Source organism: Protopterus annectens, chromosome 11.part0 (assembly GCF_019279795.1).
Source record: "Protopterus annectens isolate FY-2018-M chromosome 11.part0, PAN1.0, whole genome shotgun sequence".
Taxonomy (NCBI): Eukaryota; Metazoa; Chordata; order Ceratodontiformes; family Protopteridae; genus Protopterus; species Protopterus annectens.
Genome location: NC_056745.1, coordinates 1,477,430,211 through 1,477,446,221, shown reverse-complemented (window position 1 = coordinate 1,477,446,221; position 16,011 = coordinate 1,477,430,211). Strand labels below are relative to the sequence as shown.

The 16,011-nt window shown below is 40.5% G+C and overlaps 1 long non-coding RNA gene across 1 annotated transcript; it reads left to right on the top strand.

Moving 5' to 3' along the window:
- The first annotated feature begins 2,246 nt into the window (after positions 1–2,246).
- On the top strand, positions 2,247–3,413 carry LOC122814884. The gene is made up of 2 exons (XR_006366926.1): positions 2,247–2,538; positions 3,374–3,413. It is a non-coding gene; the product is annotated as an uncharacterized LOC122814884 (long non-coding RNA).
- The last annotated feature ends 12,598 nt before the right edge of the window (positions 3,414–16,011 follow it).

The window sequence follows — 16,011 nt, the reverse complement described above, 5'->3', positions numbered from 1 at the left end:
GGTCACTTTTCCCACTACACAGGGCACTGCTGAGACCTTTCCTAGAAAACTGCATTGGAATGAATTATCAAGGTGGGTAGGGGAGATGATGACAGACGACAGACTGGGGTCCGATTTTGTATGGGATAGTCATACAGGTGGATGACGCAAGATACACAGGAGACAAAGAACAGACTAGGCAATACATGCATCTAAAGGTTCCTGAAAGAAAGGGCATGGGGGGGGAGACAGAGAGAGACATAGGATGGATCAAGGAAGTGTAACTTGAGTGGAGAGACTGAGTCCAGATAGTGAGTACCAGTGATAGATTGTGGGTACTAGTTTCAGATCTGTGGTGTTAGAGAATTTCTTTACTGAGTGGATAATAAGCCCATCGTATTTTCAATTTAATTTTAGAAAAGTGGTGAAGAAAATGGTGTACAGAAAGAAAAGGAACCATATTTTGCCAGAAAACGTCAGCTGCGTAGTGGTTAAAAGGACTCCATGGAAAAATATTCCTCCACTTTCTTTTGGATAATACTTATATCTGCATCCCCATCTGACCACATGGAAAAGTAAATAAATACCCATTTTTTCAGAGGTGACACGGGAGCAATGTCTGGTCAGGTGACTTGCTGAAGGTCGTTCAGTAGGCAGATGAGGGCTGAGGAAATCAAACCTGCAGGACAGACACTACAGCTCGCAGCCTTAACCCTGTGCTTTAAGCGCAAGTACTTCAAATTGGTCATAAAATGGCTCCCTTTCTCATTCAAATGTTATGCTATCCTTTTACATTTTGTATAGCATCATTGTATTTGAAATGCTGACATAAACAGTAAAATAAATCGAGTCCCTTCCACATGTTATACTGCTATAGGTAAAATATTAAGTGGTATGTGTTACCTTTTCAAGTGAGTAATAATAGGAGGTTCTCATCTTACAGTGTTCTATCTATGTGAAAGGTACTCCACACACATGAAGATTAAATTAAATGTAATGATTGTAGTTTTAAATACACATAGCAAATAATTTCTGAATGCAACAATTTCAATGTCCTTTACCACAGTTCTAATTTGAAGCCATGCATGAAAGGCTCGAATAAAAAAAAAGGTTCTGTAGCTGTCAGGCTGCCAAGATCTTCAAGGAGGCAGGGCTCCTGTTTTGTTGCTTTTTTCCCATAAGTAGCTGGAAACAGCCTTTGCCAACAGTATGTCAGTGGTACAAACGAGAATTTTAATTATAGTGTTTAAAGCTTTGTGGCAACAGCAGCAGGGGTCATAACGAGTTTGTAGTTATTCTGTAAGGATAGGAATGCAGAAAGAAAAGGTGCTGAAAACGTACAATAAGTGCAATGCAAGATCAGTAAAGTTCCCAGTTTTCTTTCATGTAAGATACATTTGATTTCAAATCATGAGTTCTTTTAGAAACAGGCTGCTAGCATAAATGCATGCATCCTGGAAGTGGGTTGCATAGTTTTGCCACATTGATTAAAATTATTTGTTATAGTACTAAGAAACGATTTTTAGATTGAAATTATTTGTTACAGTATTGGGAAAAGATTCTTAGATTTTCAGCAGTACATATCAAACAGGCAATTACCTTCACTTGGCCAGTGGCCAGACTTATGCAGGAAAAAGCCTGTCTCACCTTGTTAGAAAAGAAGTACGTTACAAAATGTAACACAGAATATGTTTATTAAGGATTTGATCCCATGTAGTATGTGAGATGTTTGAATAACAGGAAAATAGTCAGCATTTTTTTATAAACTAAAGATATATTTATGAACTATCTTATTATTATTATTGTTATTCAGTAGAACACGCACGTATGTGTGTGTGTGTGTGTGTGTGTGTGTGTGTGTGTGTGTGTGTGTGTGTGTGTGTGCGCGCGCATGTGTGCGTGCGTGTGTGCCTGTGTGTTTGTGTGTATTACTGTGTACGTGATTGTCTGAGAGTGTGTGTGTGTGTGTGTGTGTGTGTGTGTGTGTGTGTGTGTGTGTGTGTGTGTTTGTGTGTATTACTGTGTACGTGATTGTCTGAGAGTGTGTGTGTGTGTGTGTGTGTGTGTGTGTGTGTGTGTGTGTGTGTGTGTGTGTGTGTGTGTGCATGTGTGCGTGCGTGTGTGCGTGTGTGTTTGTGTGTATTTATGTGTACATGAATGTCTGAGAGTGTGTGTGTGTGTGTGTGTGTGTGTGTGTGTGTGTGTGTGTGTGTGTGTGTGTGTGTGTGTGTGATTTATAATTTCATCATATTTACGGTAATCATTGACCTAATTTTTGGACCAAGGTGCTCCTTTCCTAAATGAAAGACACTCGAGTTCATCCTTCTGTAGTCTGTTCCCTCATTAAAATTCAAAGTGCATTTCTCTGTTCCCTGGCTTAATCACATACTTTTTAGCAGTGCTTTTGTTCAGTGTTTGAATAGATGTTGAAACCAAAGTGGTGAAGTAAACTTCCTGAAGACAGCATGTCTCGATGAGCACCTAGCCTTGCAGAAAATTTAGGGATAATGAACTACTTTTAACTATTACAACTGGTTTTAATGAATCCTTCTTGTCAAAGTGAGTACTTCTTTTAAAAAGAAATGTTTATGTTTTTGATCTGCTAATATTTTTGCTACATATACCTTTCAAGTCAGTACAGTTTTAATTTTCTTTGCATAAGTGGTTTCATAAATACAAAATGCAGTTACAATATGATGAAAATTCTGAATAATTATCATTGGACCTTGTTACATTTATTGAAGGAAAGCAAGGTCTCTGAATGTTGCTTGTTAGGCATTTTGCTACTGTGGTTAAGCACAGATGTCAGACATTAATTTTAATACTTTTTAAACATTAGACTATGCTACATAAAACAGTGTGTTAAACAGCTGTTCACATTCACTTCAGGGACATGTTCTGCACTATTTGACGTGCCTATTGTATGTTCTGTCGAATTCAGTATGCCCGCTGTAACAGGGCATGACTATCCTGTTGTTTTTAGTGGGAAGGAAACTTTAAGTACAGCTCATATTTATGGTACAAAAGTTTTAAAATGATGCAGTACAATTGTTTTATTAAATCTTTTCCAAAAGATCGAGTCAAGTTTTTTCAGTTTTTATTTTGTGCAGATAGTAAACATTTTAAAATTATAATATACTTATGCAGTTTTAACTTTTTAAGTTAACTGAAGTGCTAATTTTGTTGTCTGTTAAAATAGATATCAAGCATGCATTCTACTTACAGGTAAACGTCTGATATCAGATTTAGAAACTATATTCTGATATAAAACAGGACACTTTGTTAGTTGTAAGCTGCTTAATGGAGTAGTGGTTGCATTCTGATTAGTTTTGTATCATTTCATCGTCTGCATCCAGACTTAGACAGCCTGTATTATCTCTGGATTTCATTTAAGCACAATGACCAGAGAAGAAAATTACAACGAAGATTTTACATATGACAGGATGCCTACATTGGAGCGAGGAAGACATGAGAATGCAAATTATCCTGCAGAGATGAAAAGCAGTGATCAGCAGACCCCTGAACGATTCCCCCCTTGTTTCACTTCCAGAGCATGGATCCTTTCATTGCTGATTGGTGTAAGTACAGCATTCGTTTTTGTACCTGTTTTCCGACTCCTAAATCAAGAAATGACGTCTTCTCCACACCATTTTCCTTCTACACGCAGCCCATTCCTATCAGTTTGTATATGTTTTGTTGACATCATTCACATTCTGTCTGTTGTTACTGTTAGTTGTTAGCGTTACCCCTCATGTTCACTGTCACACTTGCCTTCTGAAAATTAATATCATTTTGGATGACAAATATCACACCCATTTGATATTAATAAGTAGCAAGGACCAGGAGGGAATCTGAGCCGAAGTGTATATTTGGTGCAGTGACAATGTTTACATACTTGTATTGAACTGATTAATGATTTGGAGTAATTGAAAGTATTAATTTATCTTTAAAATGCTGGTATCCTTGTCTTCTTACTGTACTGTGGTTAGCTGTCTTTTGCTGTGCAAGCCTAGTGTGAGATTTTGTGGTTCTGGCATGCATTCCCATTTCTTTTACTGACTAGTTGGGGTTTCACTGGGATTTAGTAAATGCTGATTATTAAAAATCTTAGAAAAATACTCAACACAGAACACGATGAAAGAAAATAGACTGACATTGTGATTATAACAAAAGCAATGATGCCATAATGATACTTCATAACACAACCGCTAAGGGCTTTGGATACTCGAAAGACAATGCAGTAAAAAAGTGGAGAGGCAGCAGTAATTTAAGAGAGTAGAAAGTACATAATACATTTACCAAAAGGAGGATAAGGCAGAACATTACTGCGGGTAAAGAAGAAAGGAAGGAAAAGAAACTGAGGCAAACATTAACAGGTAAACATGGCCAGTTCAAAGAGCAGAAGTAGGCCCAGAAGTGAAGGTAGAGAATAAACATAAATCACAGGGTAAGTATGCAAAGGAAGTACGATTCAGCCTCTGTTGCAGTTAAATTTTAATTTGTGGTGTTGAATCTTGAGTTTGGAAAAAAGGACTGATGGCAGCAGCGGCAACATGTAGTAGATGCTATCCACTCCTGGAAGGACTACAGTTAATCAAGATCTTATTACCCCCAGATGAAGACTAGCTCTTCAGTATCCTCATGATGGAAACATTCGTGGTAGACATGTATATTTAGTGGTTCCATGGCTGAGATAATATGATTCCACCACTCCATGTCCCATCCAATGTGGAACACAGCAAACAATGAAATATAAAATAAAAAAATAAATAAATGACTGAGAAGGTGAAGTGAAAAATGTGACACGTACCATTTGCTATCAGATTCCTGAAGCAGTCTCAGTGCCATCTTTATGCCTGATAGGGTTGAGCTACCAGTAACCCCAGCCTGTGGTGTAGTGAGGTTGAAAACTATCAGGGAATAAAACAAAGATTTAAAAAAAAACCCAGAAGATAAGAGTGATAGTACTGAGAGGTTCCCAGAAGTACAGTCCGATCACTAACTGAAAAAGAAGGAGATAGACTGGAGTTTTGTCAGGTAGGCTACTGCAATGGAAGTTGTAATAGGCCTCAAGTTGTCTGGTAATATTATGACAGCTGAATATCAGCACTATAAGGCTTATTAGGGAGTTCAGCTCATGGTCCTTGGAGCAATAGCTATGTTTCCCTGTAGCATTATGGGTATGTGAAGAGTGGAAATGTTGAGCTGCACAGGCCTAATTCAGATGCATGATTGCTGACTGACTGACAGCAGTATCTGATGTATGAAATGGCTGTTGTACAAGGATGTTTGATTTATGTTATGCTACTTACTGAATACATCTCAGTGTCAAGGGATCAGATATGTATCCAGTATAATATTCCTGTTCCAGTCTTTATTATTTATATTATGGGTGAGGTAAACCTTCATTAATAATTTGTTTTATGTCGTCTTGTAATGAACATTATATTGTGGCTGCAACTGTCAAGCATTCTGAAGACATATACTTGCCTTTGTGTTTCATAATGCATGTGTATATGAAGGATCCCTGTGTTCCTGTATTAATACTTTAAGATTCAGAAAGCCTTGTGTGCAAATATTTTAGTTTGAAAATATTTAGATTCAGGAGTTCACCATGGGTTTGTGGAAAAGTCACTAAAGATAGAACTAGGAAATATCCTGTGGTGGGGCCTATGTTCGGCAATTGAAAAAATATATCATCGAACGGCTACATATTATACATAAAACATCGAAATTACCAAACACATCTTACTTTGAAACTAAATTCATCAAATGGCCATAGTTGGCCAACAACCAGGAAGTACCACAGCACATAAGGTAAGTGAAGGAAGCCTTTTAAATTTGTCCTGTTCCCCACTGCAGGGCGATCTTGGAGTTGGTATATATATAGTTGGGGGATGGCCAACTATGGCCAGTCACTAAATTTATTTTCGAAGTAAGACGTATTTGGTAATTTATTGATTTGATGTTTTACATATGATATTTAGCCATTCGATGATATTTTTTTTGGCAGCCGAACATAGACCCCCCTGTGGTGCATGTTCAAGAAGACCAGTTCATGCAACTGCAGTACTAAAGCTGATAAACAGCATTTCTGAAAATGTTAGGAAATGCAGTGAATGTGGGTGAGGCAGGATGTGTTACTGAAAGGAATGCATTAGGAATGAGGGTTATATGTTTAAATAACAGCACCTGTGCAAAACACACTTTCAGACAGAATTCACATTTACCTTATGCTAAAATCCAACTGACCTGAATTCTGGGGGACAGGAGGCAAACTTCCTGTTTCGGAGTTATATAAGTCTTGTTCACTCCCAAAAATGTGTATGGAAATAGTGTTGAACACTCTTGTTTTTATAGAGATGTTTTTCCTGAAACTATTTTTAGTCATCTGTGCCGGTTCCATTACTCAGCTATGTTAAACCTGTTAATTTGTCATTAAAGTAGAACTAACAAGTAAAAAAGTGCTATAGCAACCCATGCAAGGAAGGTAGAATGCAATGAAAATAAGAAAAGCAAACAGACAGTCCCACTTCGTTATGTCAGATGAGAAAGAATAAATTAGTGCCCCCCCCCCAACCGGAGAGTAGTATCTAAAATCCCTCACAACCTGAAAGTTCTGTAGATATGTTATTATTTTGCAGCTATTAGTTAAAATTAAGTTACAACTGTTATCCCCTCAAATGTACCCAAAGAGTGGCGTACAGCAACAGTGGTCCCTCTCCACAAAGGTGGTGCCTCAACGGACCCTGGAAACTATCGCCCCATTAGCCTGACTAGCTTGGTCTGCAAAGCTATGGAAAGGATCATCATGGACCTCATAAATAAAGATATTGGGGACCTACAGACACTGGATCCTACCCAGTTTGGCTTTGTTAAGGGCAGATCCTGCCTCTTAAACCTGGTTGACTTCTTTGAAACAGTCACCAAGGCCATTGACGAAGGGAAGGTGGTCCACACAGCCTATCTGGACTTCGCAAAAGCCTTCGATACAATACCCCACTCGGGCATTATAGATAAGCTCACCAGCTTAAATATAAACCCCTATGTCACTAGATGGGTTGCAAACTGGCTCAAGGACAGAACCCACATGGTTAGAATTGCTGGAGCCATGTCAGACTCCAAACCAGTTACAAGTGGCGTCCCACAAGGCTCAGTCCTGGGACCTCTCTTGTTTGGTATATATTTCTTGGAGGTACAGGCCAACACGGAAGGACTGTGGCTGACCAAGTTTGCAGATGACTGCAAACTGGGCGCCATAATCGACTCTCCAGCCGACACAAGCATCCTCCAAAAGGGCCTCGTAGAAATGGACAACTGGTGCCAGAGCCATGGCCTCAAGTTAAACGCCAAAAAGTGTATAGTCATCCCCTTTGGCAAAAACAAAGTGCCCACAAATTACCACATAGGTGGTAATCCATTAAGTACAGAAGAAGTAATTAGGGACCTGGGGACCCAAGTTGATAGCAATCTCTCATTTGACAACCACGTGGCCAAAGTGGTTAGAAAAACATTTTATATAGCCCACCTAATCATGAAGGGATTCACATCTAGATTAGGGGAGGTCATTGTGCCTCTTTACTCATCCCTCATCAGGCCCATAATTGAGTACAATGCCCCTTTTGGGATGTACCTTACCAAACACCTGCAGCAACTGGAAAGACCCCAAAAGTACCTCACCAAGAGGATCAAAGGGCTCAAACAGATGCCATATGCTGCCCGGTTAAAGAAACTCCAGCTCTACTCAGTGGCATACCGCCTGCTCAGAGGTGACCTGTGCCTGACGTATAAGGCCTTGTCCAACCTGGAATTAAGGGACATGCTGCACCTCAAAAAATCCAAATCCCATCGAGCTACACGCTCGAGAGACTTGAACCTCAGCACTGAAATAAATAGGACATGCTGGAGGGACAGATTCATAACCCAGAGGCTCCCTTCACTCTGGAATAAAATCCCAGTCCAGGTTAGGCAGAGTCCCTCATTGACTCTTTTCAAGAGGAATCTTGATGAGTGGATGGGAGTTCGTAGGTTTACCCCGGGTATCACTTCTGTGTCACTGTTAGACAGAGGCACAGTATACTAACCTCGAAAAAGGGCATAGCAAAATTAATTTAAAATGGGTGGCGAAAGCCAAACATACTCTGGCTAGGCTTATAAATGCCCTAGGGCAGATAGCCTAGTATGAAGTATGAACCTATAAACATCACCTGGCAGATATGCTGTATACTACCAAGACATTCTTCACAAAAGCTAAATAGAGTTTTGTTAATTTGCTTGCTTTGCCTCCAGCAACGTTCCTTAACAAGCACGGTTGTCTGCGCTCATCATTATTCCAGTTTGTTTTATCTTATCCCACCCCAAACACATTCCTCTTTGATCTGATAAAGCTCCCTAACGTTTCATACATAACCTTATTGTCTCCTAGTTGCTCCTACATCCCTTCATCTGATACTAATTTCACGTGCCTCCTGAACCACCTTTTGTCTCCTTGTTGTATAATTCTTTAAATGACTTGCCAATATAACCGATGCTTCTCTTCCTTCAGGTTTTATGAACTCAGAGCACACATACCATCTGTGTCGTGTGCATTTCATCTTAAATGTTCTGGGCTACAATTTTACTAATGGTGAGGCTAGTTCCTACGGGAAGACCCAGGTTTGTCTAGAGGAGGCCAAAGTAAGTTTGAAAATGGGCACTAGTAAGATGTTTTTATGTATATCTTCTTCTTCTTTTTAATTTTATACCCACTGCCTACCAACCATCAGACTTTCTGAAATCTTTCAACCTGTTTGTTCCCCCACAGGGCAAAATCCAGTCGCAGTCATAGGTTAGGTTACTGGGCTAATGGCAATAGAGTCTTTACAAGCCTAGCCATTTTTATCTCAAGTTGCCCTAGTTGTTGGTGGTTAGGTGAGTGAACTTCACAGAGGTAAAGGTCTATGGCAGTTAATAATAATTTCTTTCTGTCCAGTGGAGACATGGGCACCACCCCAGGAATGAATTTGCAGTCATCCATCAATTGATCTAGATTGCTATTGAAGAGTGTTAGGGAGGGGCTCTGTTTCATGTGAACTGGAAGCTTGTTCCAGACAAGTGACATTCTCTGGGAGATGTATCTATTTCTCCAGCATGACCTGTTCATGTCAAAGATCCCTGGAGCGAGAGACCCTCATGCAGTTCGATTTACAAATGTGTAGAATTTCCATCAGGCCCGGTTCAAAGACTGCCCTATAAGCCAGGTACAGGTCACCCCTTAGCAACCTGCAGGAAACAGAATACAGTGACATGGCTTTCAGTCATTCTGCGTAAGACTTGTTTTGTGTAACCTGTAATTTCTTGGTGAGAAACCTCTGTGTTCTCTCCAATTGTTGCAGGTGTCTGGTGAGGTACATGCAAAAGGGAGCATCGTACTCAATTATTGGTCTGATGAGTGCCAAGTATAATGCAATTATAACATCCTTAGATCTAGATGCAATGCCTTTACTTATAAGATGTGCCACATAGGATTTCCTTACTGCTGTGGATATGTGGTGGTCAAAGTTCAGGTTGCTTTCAACCTGAGTACCCAGATCATGTACCATGGGGTCTACACTTAAAGGGGTGCTGTCTATAGTGTAATTAGCAGGGTTTTCAGCTTTCCCGAAGGGACTAACAATGCATTTTTTGCATTTAGCTTTAATCCGTGTCTTTGCATCAATTATTTGTCTGCATTATTCCTGTTTGCATTACATTAATATCACTGGGGGACTCAATGACTGCTCCCAATTTGCAATTGTCAGTGAACTTGGTCAGTCACAGGCCATCCAAGTTTGCCTGGACTTTTGAGAAATAAAGTCTGAACAGTAAGGGGCCCAGTACAGAACCCTATGGTACACCACTGGTGACTGGTCTTTTGTTAGAAGTAACATCACCCACTTTTACAGTATGTCCTGTCAGTGAGTCAGTTAGATACCCATCTGGTAATGTAGGGGTTAATTCCCAATTGGAAGAGTTTCTCTATAATACAAGAGTGGAGGACTGTCAAATGTCTTGGTTAGGTCAAGAGAGGTGGTATGCACCATCTTTCCCTTGTCTAGGGCCTTTGTGAATTTCTAGAAGTCAACCATGTTTATCAGACATGATTTACTTTTAATGAATTCGAACTGGGTTGGGTCCAGAGTTTGGAGATTACCTGTGTCCTTGTTAATAATGTCCATAATTATCCTTTCCATGGCTCTGCAATTAAGGCTAGTCAAGTTTATGGGCCTATAATGCCCAGGGTCAGTTGATGACCCCCCCTTTGTGCAGATGGGTTGCTGTTGTTGTCCTCCATTCCACTGGAACATAGTCGGGTTGCAAGCTGTGGTTAAGTAGGGATCCAAGGGGGTGTGTTAGGTCATGTTTTAAGTTGTTTAAGAGGCAACCTGAGATGTTGTCTGGCCCCACTGATGCCATGTTTTTGGCCTTGGAGAATGCCAAGATGACCTGCTCTCTTGAGATAATAGGCTGAGGAATGGTGGCAGGTATACTTTGGGGATGACTGGAGGGGACAGGGGGTGAAGTTTGCCCCAAATCTGTCAGCTGGCAGGTTGGCTATTACCTCTAGTTAAGTATGGGTGGTGCCATCCACAGCCAGATCAGCACTTAGCTGGGTATTCCCTTTTAGATTTTGGATGTAGTTAAAGGATGCCTTGTGATTATCCTTAACTAGAGAGGCTATTTTGCTTCATAATTAGTTTTGGAGGACTTGACAAGATCTCTGATTTGTTTGTTTATTATAGAGAGGGATTTCTTCCCCTGCTGAGCCAGTTCCCTCTTGTTCCTGGACATTAGTTTCTTTCTCTTGTTGTGTAGCCTGTTTATACTAGGGGTCCACCAGGGTGGCTTGTTTTTTCAGCAAGACCTGGTTTTAATCTAGTCAGGTACAGCTGATTCTATACAACTGCTTAAATGGTTATACAGGGCAGCGGTGTACACCTCTGCATAGGAATCCATGTTATCTGCGGTCAAGGGGACTTTGAAACTTTTTATGCCATCACTTAGCAGGAGGTAATTTGTCTTTCAAAAATTCTTAAGCATTTTCTAACTTGACGGGGTATCTGGTCTTATAATTACATTGAATGAGACCAATATATGGTCTGATCTTCCCATGGAGGACATCACATGTGGGCGGGGGGTGCAATCCTCTCCCATGTTAGTCAGCACTATGTCCAAGACATTTGAGATTCTTGTGGGTGTGCTGACTAGTTGTTTCAGAGCATTAGCATTGACAACGTCCAAGAACCTCTGAACCAGCATGTTTGTGGTTGTGTATGTTTCCCAGTTGATGGTAGGATAATTAAAATCACCCATGACTAAGGTGTTGGGCTGTATGGCAAGTGACTCCAGTAAGTCCAGGTAAGTGGTATGTTTTCCCTGTTTCAGGGAGGGGAACCTATAGCTAGCTATGATGTGGGAGGTGTCTTTGCCTATAGTTAATTGGACATGAAGTAGCTTAAGAAAGTCATACTGTTTGGCCGGTCTCCAGGTGTACTTATCCTTAATGAAGGTGGATACACCTCCTCCTTTGGTGTCCAGGTATACTTATCCTTAATGAAGGTGGATAGACCTCCTCCTTTGGTGTCCAGGTTTACTTATCCTTAATGAAGGTGGATACACCTCCTCCTTTGGTGTCCAGGTGTACTTATCCTTAATGAAGGTGGATACACCTCCTCCTTTGGTTGTTTTGCACTAAGTTTGTGATCTGAAATGGAAGGCATTGTAGCCCTGCATGGCCAGTGTGCTTTCCATGCCTTTGAACCATGTTTGGTGACTACATAGACATCAGCATCTTCCAAAATGAGGAGTGCTTCCAGGGAGTGTAGCTTCTTGTTTAGACTCCTAGCATTAAGTAGCAGTACCGTGAGTTTATCTAGAGGTGATTTTGTTATGTTGTCATTCAGGCAGCCTCCTAAGTATTTTCTTACATTTTAATTTAGAGTTCTCTCTAGTGGCTGATGTGCATGCTAGCAGATGGGATAACTTTCCTTGTGGGCATGCACTTTCATGCAGATGTCCCATGAAGGCCAGTACACAAATATGGTTTGTCAGGGGCAAGCACATAACCTAGATTATCTGATACATATATAGGGTTTGCATCCAGATCGAAAGAGGTCATTGGGCCCCTCTACGCATAACTCATCAGATCCATCATAGAGTACAATGCCCCATTTGGGATGTACCTTACAAGACACCTGCAACAACTGGAGAGACCACAGAAGTTCCTCACCAAGAGGATCACTGGCCTCAAGCAGATGCTCTATGCAGCTCGACTGAAGAAACTCCAGCTGTACTCGGTTGCATACCGCCTACTCAGAGGTGATCTCTGCATGACATACAAGGCCATGTCCAACCCATAATTGATGGACATGCTCAACCTAAAGAAAACCATATCCCCTCAAGCCACACGCTCCAGGGATCTACACCTCACCATAACAATAAATAGGACTTGCTGGAGGGATAGATTCCTGTTCCAGAGACTTCCCATGCTCTGGAACAAGATCCCAATCTACATTAGGCAAAGCTCCTCACTAACCCTCTTCAAGAGAAACCTTGACGAGTGGATGGGAAACAGAAAGTTTACCCCAGTGATCACTTCAATGGCTTTCCTGGACAGAGGCACAGGGAACTAATCTAAGGGGCTGGCGAAAACCAACACATTCCGGCTAGGCTTATAAATGCCTTCGGGCAGATAGCCTAGTACCTACCTATGAACCTATGAACATGTTATACACACTGGTCTCCAGCAGGTGGCAGCACTGCAGTGAGCCACACAACCTCTCATTCCATAATGTGGGCTAGTTTGCATTGGCCACTTACGCACATCCTCCTTCTGCTGGGTGCTCTACCAGCTGCTATGGCACCTAGTTGCTAACGGATTTCTAGTCCAGCTTGACTGTAGTACCCCCTGGGCTGGTACCGTGCTGGTGCTGGTGTGTCTGTCTAAGATGTTATGGCATATACTGAAAAAGCAGTACTTTAGAAAAGTTTGGAAGAAGGTGGGGTTTGGCCAGGGTTTGCTACCACATATCCCAAGGATACTACAAGTAAGTATAATTGTCCAGTTTGCATGTTCTCTGTGTTATAGAGCAGGGGTACTGCTGTTCAGAATTGTTTCATCCTAAATGCAAAAGGATAGCTGTCAATGCATCAGTATAAAATAATACTGTAATAATTTGTACTATTTTTTTATTATTTCATATATCTGTCTGTGTATACATGTGCACAGCTTCTAGACAATTTGTATAATCATTTTGTATGGCAAGGGCCAAGTACATTTTTGAGATTTACATTAGCCTGAAGAACTTTTCTGTGGTTTGAAGGAGATTCACACTGTGACAGAGTGTGAGAAGCTACTGTCTAGGTCATTCCTGTCTTACCTTGCCCCTTGCCTGTGGTATGCATTGACCTTTCCAAAGCATGTGCATTAGATTGCCCCCTCTACAGTTTGCCCCCTGTATAGCCTGTCCCTTATTTAGTCTGCCTCCTCTATTGCACCCTCACCATATTCCACACTTCAGTAAAGCATCATCTTCCATTTTTACTTTAGAACATCACATCTGTGCAGTGTTCTACATGCTAATACCACACTGACCCCACCTTTTTAAGTGCATATTCTTCACATTATCTCAACCTCCTCCTTCTGTACTACTTGCCACATTATTCATTCTGTATTACCTCATCTTTTCTTTAATATTATCATAATAAATGTTCATTTTCCAATAATAAATCTTCATAAATCAGAGCTGGCTCTGTGGCAGAGATAGATAAGAACCTGAATGTAACCCAGATGACCTCAGATTGACTAATGACCTGGGTGTTGGAGGATCTGTCTATGGGGGTGGGAGTGTGTGGTCATTGTTGGCTTAGCCCTCCTGAGTAGAAGGAGGCAGGCAAATCCCTTGTGACACTGATACCCAATGGAGATGAGGTATCAAGTCAGTGCAGCACAAGGGACAACGACAGAGACACGCATACCAGGCAGCAGTTGTTGTAGCTGGGAATTAGAATCATGCATCTCAGTGGATGTGTCATTGTGAGATTATGTGTGTATATGTGTGTTAGTGGATGTGTCATTGTGAGATTATGTGTGTATATGTGTGTTAGTGGATGTGTCATTGTGAGATTATGCATGTGTATGTGTGTTAATGGATGTGTTGTTGTGAGATTATGCATGTGTATGTGTATTAGTGGATGCTTCATTGTGAGATTATGTGTGTGCATGTGTGTTAGTGGATGTGTCATTGTGAGATTATGCATGTGCATGTGTGTTAGTGGATGTGTCATTGTGAGATTATGTGTGTATGTGTGTTAGTGGATGTGTCATTGTGAGATTATGCATGTGTATGTGTGTTAGTGGATGTGTCATTGTGAGATTATGTGTGTATGTGTGTTAGTGGATGTGTCATTGTGAGATTATGTGTGTATGTGTGTTAGTGGATGTGTCATTGTGAGATTATGTGTGTATGTGTGTTAGTGGATGTGTCATTGTGAGATTATGCATGTGTATGTGTGTTATAGGATGTGTCATTGTGAGATTATGTGTGTATGTGTGTTAGTGGATGTGTCATTGTGAGATTATGTGTGTATGTGTGTTAGTGGATGTGTCATTGTGAGATTATGCATGTGTATGTGTGTTATAGGATGTGTCATTGTGAGATTATGTGTGTATGTGTGTTAGTGGATGTGTCATTGTGAGATTATGTGTGTATGTGTGTTAGTGGATGTGTCATCTCTCTTTGCATTCCTCACTCTTCTTGCAGCTATTAAAACAATTGTTTAAATTCTTAATAATCTGGTCTTTCCTTTTTGCACTCTGTCACACTTTCCACCTCACTCTTCTCATTTTGTGTACTAGATTGCCTTCCTACTATATTGTACTTTTCGTCCCGTACAACTCTTCCTCCATTTTTTTTTCATCTCACCTGTCTTTCACCTAATCCAGCCCTGCTTTCCAGACTTCCTCTACTCCCTGCATACAGCCGTACCTGTCAACATCACTGCTAAAGAAACAGGAGCAAAGCCAAAAATAATGGGGGACAAAGGCTTTGAATCTGAGATGACTTTAAAATATCACTGTAATTCTCACTTAAGTAAGTTATTTAATTATTTATTTGTTTGTTTATTTATTTAAACATTTATTGATCTTAGTATCAGGTTTACAACCTAATAGAAAAAAGATACAAGGTAACATGAAGTGGGTTGCATAGTAATTTATATTAAGAAAACTGTAATACAACCAAATATACAAAGTGGGTGTAGATTTTATTACTGCACGGTTACCAAAAGAGATTTTGCATCAATGTACACATTCTGAGCAATAAGGTGTGTAAAACTCTAATGTCTAGCATAATTTACTGACTGTAATCTTTAGTGATTTACAAAAAAATTAAACATTTTATTAATGACAGGGCAAAATATGAACCAAAATCAGGGACGTCCTGCAAAACTGGAGGTAGTTCAGAGCGACGTAGATAGCCCACAGCAAGCTTTTTCTGTGCAATATGTATTTCCCCTTAATTGTCTCCTCAAACCAAATCACTATCACTAAGATCTATGTTTGAATCCCTCCTCTACCATTAAAATATAGCTATCTGCAAAGAAGTGAAAACATGCTTTTTGCCTCTGTGTTCCAACGTCTTCTTCAGAGGCCCTTCAACTTCTTATCTAGTACTTTCACAAACAGTAAAATTAACCCTTGAGGCAAGGGGAAGCTGTATGGCTACCCTTCTCCATGTTTGCTCCCTAACGTTTTACCCATTTTACAGTATTTCCATATTTGGTTCATAATATGCTGTTAACCATCCACTTAGTCACTCCTCATTCCTAATTCTTATACAATTTCTACCAGATTGCTTCTCATAGTCACATGCTTTCTTTATGTCACAGACTAGCAGTCATGCTCGGTCCAGCCTGAGGCATTCTACCCTCTCGTAACAGTATGTCACATATCGCCACTTACCATACGGCAGACACTTTTATATGTAGTTTAGGAATTTTCATGAAGCCTATCTT